Raw genomic sequence first — 7,165 nt, 5'->3', positions numbered from 1 at the left:
AAATGGAGAAAATTTATTTTCTGTTATAGGTATAGTTTTTGGTATGGGAGTTGTGAATGAGAATGACGAGTCTTGCATCAAGTTACTGTTTTTCAGTGCTTCTGGAAGTTATTTATGTAACAATTTTTTTGTATAGCTTGTAAGAGAAGTACATGTGGCTGGCATAGGCTGGAAAATATATTGTTCTTATTGGGCAGTGAAATTTGTGCCTAAATTACTGCCATTTAGCCTGACAAAGCTATATAAGGGTCTTTCAGTATCTACTAATCAATAATCTCAACGATGGTTCCTTGGCTTGTTAGTCCTTTCTGTCAGCTTCCATTGTCTCTTCATTCATCTGTGACCTTACACTACAACATCAGTTTTATTGTAGAAAACACTCCATTTTGTTTAACTGCTAGGAGGTAAAACAGCTGACTGAAACTAATCATGCTTATCATTGTCCCTGAAGCAATAAGGTGCTCTTGTGAATGCTCTATAATTCATTTATCTGCCGTGAATTCATATGTGTACACACACGTGTAGGTGCAGCCAGGCACACCTCGGGTGGATGAGAGGGTAAGTGGCAAGCTTTTAATGTGTAGTGACTTTTGTGATTCCTTTTGCTGTCAGGTGAATGGAAACCACCAAAGAAGGTGCACTGATGGAGATGAAATCAATGGTGGATATTTAGAAGCCTAATGTAACTCTTATTTTCTTTGGAAGTGTTTGTCCCATCTTCTATCAGTGATGGACAACACAGCATTCCAAATTTAGGTAAAAAAATGTCTCCAAAGAGGGTTGGAAGCTGTTGGTCATAATGGTTCTTGAGGCCCAATAGAGATGACAAAATGCCTGGATAGAATGAAGGAATTATTTAGGATAAAAAAGAACCTTAAGATCCTATGATCCAACCATAAACCTAATGCTGCAGCTTTCACTGCCGAACTATGACATGAAGAACCACATTTCAATGACTTTGGAGCAGCATGTTGCTGACCATTTCCCCTTGGATTCTGGGAGCTTCATTCTGTCTCTTGTCTCTGTTTTCAAGCTCAGTGGGCTGGGTACCCCAAGGTAACTCATCTGGTGTGGTGCAAGTGCTCTTGGCACTAGCCAGGGCACAGTGGATGCACAGGTTTCTTCTGTGCCTCATCAGGTGAAGGAGTCTGAAAGTGTGTTGAGCTCCAGCAGTTGTGCAGAGCAGCCTTTCTCTTCTGTGCTTACCCACACCTGAGATGCTCTGGGCATCAGAAATTTCTGAGGCACTGTCAGCACCCCAGCTGGTGTCCTCCTTTCCGACAGAGGTGCTCAGAAGAGATGCTTTACATCTGCTCTTACTTTCACACTGACTCCACATCTCTTCTTCTGAGATGGTCAAACTTCTGTCAACAGCTGCAGATAACAGATAACATTGCTCACAAATGTCTAGTTGCAGCTACAGGTTGCTTGTCAATTTCTCATTTTCTCCAGCTAAACTCTCTTCTTGTGTATCTTCTTGGGGTCACCCTTCTAATAACATGACACAGGATAAAAATCATCCTTTCTTCCCCAGTTGCCACACTGTGCTTCTGTGAGTAGTGCAAAGAGGAAAGCCAAGTGAGAATATTCTTCCTTGCCTTTAGCTTTTTCAAAGAAAATGCAGAAGGCTGTTATCCCTGATTTGGCCTTTTCTACGTACTTGATTTGTGTTAGAACTTTCTGGTGCTGGGAAGTAACAAAGTTTAATCTGATCCTTCAGCCCTTCAGAAATGAACATTTTCATGGACTCCAAATGAAGAGTTATTCTTCTCAAATAAACTGCACTCAAAAATTTGAAGAGAAGACTGGAAAATGAAATGAGCATTATAATGCTCAGAAACTGTTGATTTATGGTGGAGTGTCAGACTTCATTTAGGGCTCTGCCTTGAACTGGGAGTACTATGAGAGTTTGCCCTGCTGTGCTGAGATACAGGTATGTCATCCTGGCAATGATTTCCATTCAAACTCCAATACAAAATACATGCTTTAAGCACACCTTTCTTTCATGAAATTCTCATGTGTCAGGTTCTCTACCGAAGTAGTTTAAACTACCTTGAAAGATAAAATGAAATATGAAAGTTTTCAGTTGGCCATGAAGACTTTTGCCTCTGGGTTTCATAGGACTAGACTCTGACAGGACTGGGATGACTAATGGGATGGTTGTTCACTGATTTTACACCAGCAGCACCCCCACCTTTCCCCATTCCCATGGGCTGAATGAGCTGAATCTACTACTGAAACCAGTATTTTCTGACTTTCAAGTCTGAAAAACTGCAGATAGGTCATCCCCATACAGAATGCTTTTCAGCTTAGACTGCCATTACAATCATTATGAAACAAAGCTGATTTGTTTTACATCTAAAGTATATTTAACATAAAACCTGATTTCTTTAAAACTGACAAAACGGAGTCTTTCACTGTAGAGCACTTTTTTGGGTTAATATTTAAGAAATTCTGGCCATAACAGCATGTGCAAATCTTGGTACACAGCAAAAATAAGGGAAAATATGCTTTCACATAATATAAATTTCCCTAAAATTTCATAAAATTCAGCTTTGAAGATGGTCTGCAGCCTGGGTTTTTTACTTCACTGACTGAGGGTGAAAAAGGGATTGTTAGCTTGAAAGCTGTCTTCAATTCATTCAAACGATTGCTTGGGTAGGCACAGTTGTTCTTGTTAAATGCAGATACTTAAGTGGAAGTCAGAGTACTTGGAAAACAGACTGCATCTGCCTGCTACTCTACAGTAAATTTTTTGCGCTCACCACTTCTGCAAGTAAGAACTTTGTTGTACCATCTGTGTGTTAAAATGATGTGAATGATTCAAGAATGGTGATGATTCTTCCTGTAGAGTGGTTCTCTCATTCTCTTCCTTCTGCTTAGCAGATTTCTTGTAGGGGAATGGTGTTTGTTTCTGCTACACATCACTAAGTGAGTTATTTGGGAAGCCCAAGTAATGATGTTCTGAAAGGTATTTGGTGATTTCTCAGGCACTCTTGGTATTTGGATGTGCTCCTCTGTCTGTTTCCTTCAGCAATGGGCTCAGGAGCCCTGGGTGACTGAGGAATCAGGGGCTCCAGTAAAAGGTGTTTTTGCCCCTTTTCAGGTGTGTTTTCTGTGTCCTTGTAGCAGTTCTGGCACCCTCATGCAGCCTGCACTCACAGCCCAAAGAGGTGATTGGTGTCTCTTCCACTTGGAAACTCATATGGGATGATGCTGTGCCTCACCTCTTGGGAATGATTGGGCTGGAAATGAACATATACCATGAGAAGTGGTACATGCACCTTTGCAAACTCACTTTTTCTTTTTTCATTATTTTTCCAGAAAGCCCTTCTGAGTTTCAATCATTTTAGTTTTCACCAAGACTGCAGCAGTTGCAGAACCAAAATTTCGGTAGTGCTGAGGATGAAAGGTTCCTCTGCTCTACTTGATAAGCTTCACCAGGTGACTTTTAATGAGTTAGTCAGTGGAGAGTTCTGTAGTCTACTGGTGTTTTGCATAGACTGGCAAAGAGAGAGACCGTCATTGCCTCTGTCAGCACCATTCTGTAGGCCTGGCTGCAAGATGCCTCAGTGCTTCATAAGCACACATGCATTAAGAGACATCAACTTCTTGTGTATGTAATATCTACTTAGTTTTCACAACAAATAATTATGTTGAACAGCCAAGGCTGGGAGTTTTTCAAGGCCCTTGAGTAAATCAGGGGATTTAAAAACAGTGAAAGTCCTAGTGTAGCTAAACTGACAGAAAAGCAGCAGCTTTGGGTAGAATGATGGAAGCCAAATCTGTTATGCTGAAGGATAACAGGTTTGGGGGTTTTATGGTAATACATTAATTGTAATTTGTAATCATATTAACTTGAATAACTCCTTTTGAGGGAAACTGCAACATGCATATGGACATGCTCCGGGATAAAATATCGAAAGTCTGATACATCAGGGGTGGTTCATTATATTGTTGATGCTATTGTTTAAGCTCCTATGGCTTAAAGAGCTATTTAATGTTGTACTTAGTTGTGGTAATCCTTCCCAAAGTACTTCAAGCCCATAAGATTGGGCTACCCTACCATCTTAGGGTAGATTTCAGTGTGAGACAGTGTTCGTGTATGTTTTATAGCAAAACCTGCAAGATCTTTAAATGTAGTTCTGAAATAAGTAGTCCATTTCTCTCTGCTGCTTTTTATGCTATCGTTTGGGTTTCTTGATAGTAGTTGTGCTCCGTTATTGTAAGTATTTCCAGATGTTTCCGTGGGTTACTTGCTTTGTGTGATTACTGTCTCTAAGGTGCTGTTTGCGTGTACTCAGATCCTTATGACATTGTCCCTTAGCTCTTTAGCAGTCATTTTCTAGGAGTCACCAATGTCTATTTCTAGATACTTGTGAGCAGAAGCCAGAGGTCTGTGTGAAGGTAGGGTTTTTGCAGAAGAAGCATTTGGATTTCATCAAATGGAAGTCATGACTAGCTGTGTGAAGCTATGCTTTCTTGCATGTAATTGAGGACCATGATTTTTGTAGTGGATTAAATTCTTCTGTGCTGTGGCTCCCTTGGCTCCCTAGTCTCCTTTTACAAAAGCTTATAGCATGACCACAGCTAAGCTCTGTTCTTTGAAAACACAAATAACCCAGCCCTTCAGCTTAAGGGAGTAAAGACTTTCTTTTTACTTTATATTGAAATCTTCAATTTCCTTTTCAGAATGAATTTCTGACACCATTATTAAACTATATCCAGCAGCCTTCTTTGCTACCCTTTCCAAATCCTTGCATGAAAAGCAGCAAAAGCACATTGCTCTATGCCTGAAAGAATAAAAAAATTCAATTTCTAAAGAATGCCAAATAATTGAGGGCACTCCAGAGTGCCAGGAGCAGCTCTAAGTATACTAGCACAGAGCATCAAGTGTAGTAGTAATTCGCAAGAAAATCTTGAGACAAAGGTAAATTTATGAAATAACACAGAATGTGCCCAGCTGTCTCCAGACTTGCCAAGATTCACCTCTGTGTTGAAGAGAGTATGGGGTTGTAGAGAGACTTTATTATATGAATTAACTTCATCTGGAGATTCACTTTCCCTGAGGGAGGTACTTGTCTCTTTTGAGTTGGTTGTGGGGGGGTCTTCCTGACCACTTTTTTAGCTTGTCCAGATTTGTTTTAATTCTTGTGTGCTCTCAAGCATGCATTCCCAGATTTGGAGTATCTGTATTAAAAAACCTACATATTTTTAATTTGCTAAAGCAATTATGACCTGTCTATTAATGACCTCTTATATATGTGAAAACACCAAGCAGCATCAAACACAGGAGCAGACACATGTCGACACATGTGTCCATTTGAACAAATTGCAACTACTTTTAACTATCAGATCATTTATAACTGTTATGTCAATGTGTTTACCCAGTCTTTCACTGACCCGATAGTGTTTTGTCCTAGACTGTCTCCCTGTATTATTTCTGAGAAGGTTGTGTAAGACAATGTCATAGGCTGCATGGGGGTGAAAGTGTGTGGCATCCACTGCCTCCATTTGGAATGAGGCTTATTACAGTGGCAATCCAGCTCTGTAAGAGATCTGCTGCTGACTGAGTGCTTCATAGTATAAACTTCATTTTTAGTTGTATTGTGTATATCTAGACCACTGCTGAAACCTGTTTTTAAACTATGACCTCAGAGTAACCTTACTGTTTATTTTCAGTTGCAGTTTCATAAACTGGTATGGTGTCTTGCAAGGTAACTTCCCTCAAACTATATATGTTTGTGTCCTTTTATTCAAGAAATTAACTTCTTTAGTTAGGAATACAAAAAAGTAAGTGACGGTGACCATGATGAGCTGAGGAAGTTGCTTTCTCTTCCCTGTTCTCTGATCTGTAGTGGCTGTTGCTGTGATGGAGGTGTCATGTGCATGGAGTAAAGGGAAAGGTGTAATGTGCAGTGAAAAACACACAGGCATGTTTATAACAACAGATTAGGCTTTTGATACAATTTTATAAAAGTATAGCATAAAAATGAGATGCACATTTTTAACATTCGAAGAGAATAGATAGTGACGTGAAAGAGCTTGTTCATTCAGATTATAAATAAAACTTGAGAGTAGTCACCAGGTGTCTGTCCAGTCTGCTGACAAGAAGAGCAGATAGTGCACAGTAAAGATTACCTTAACAGATTTATCAGGACAACATATTCTTTAAAACATGAGTATTTATACTGAACAGTGTTTGAAATAGATCTGCCATTTGAAGATACAAAATTCTCTGATAGTACAACACCTCACTCGATGAGGGTCTGATTTTACCTGTGAGAAGGAGACATATAGTCCTTCAATATTAAAGTACAGGAAGTGACAAATAGAAACACTTGAGAAAGTACAGACAGCAAATAGGTGAGGTAGTGAAAGTCAAATGTCTGTTCTCAGAATATATTTCTTTCTTTGACCTGTTACACTGAACATATTTTTAGTTAGATTGCAGGTATCCTCAGCTTATTCTTTCTTCACAGTTCCTGAAATGGTGGCTAAGGTCCTAAAAATGCATGCAGAAGGGTAACCCCCAGAGGGCAAAATATTAATTAGGAATATGTTTAGAGCCATTTATGTTCATGCCGTCCAAGTTGTCCAAATTTACTTTCAAAGAAATATTGTACTTAAAAAGGATGGATCATGGCAATGATACTGGACTCTTTGAGGCTCTGGATGTTACAGTGATACCAACAAAACATTGTAGAAAGTGCATCTCTTCCCTTTCTTTTTTCTGATCAGTTATATGGCACTCATGGAACTTTTTCTACGTTAAGCTTTGGAGCAGACTCAGAAATACTTCTATATTTCGATCTTTTTATCTGCTTTCTCTTAAAACCCATTTTATTTATTAGAAGTTTATATAAGTATAGTTATCTGCACTAAATTTGCAACAACAGGAAAATCTTTCAGATTGACCATAGCTGTGAAAATTACTGGCTTGTTGTGAACCAATACTATTTACTTGAGGAAGTAACACTTGAATTATACCTGAAGGCTGTGCTGCCATTCAGTAGGACCTTGACAAGCTGAAGAGTTAGGCAGAGAGAAACCTAATGAAGTTGAACAAGGGCAAGTGTAGGGTCCTGCACCTGGGTAGGGATAACCCCCAGTACCAGCACAGGCTGGGGGCTGACCCACTGGAGAGCAGCTCTGCTGGTGGGTG

Source organism: Corvus brachyrhynchos, unplaced genomic scaffold, assembly GCF_000691975.1.
Source record: "Corvus brachyrhynchos isolate BGI_N302 unplaced genomic scaffold, ASM69197v1 scaffold433, whole genome shotgun sequence".
Lineage (NCBI taxonomy): Eukaryota > Metazoa > Chordata > Aves > Passeriformes > Corvidae > Corvus > Corvus brachyrhynchos.
The sequence above is the reverse complement of the archived record's forward strand: the minus strand, read 5'-3'. Positions refer to the sequence as shown.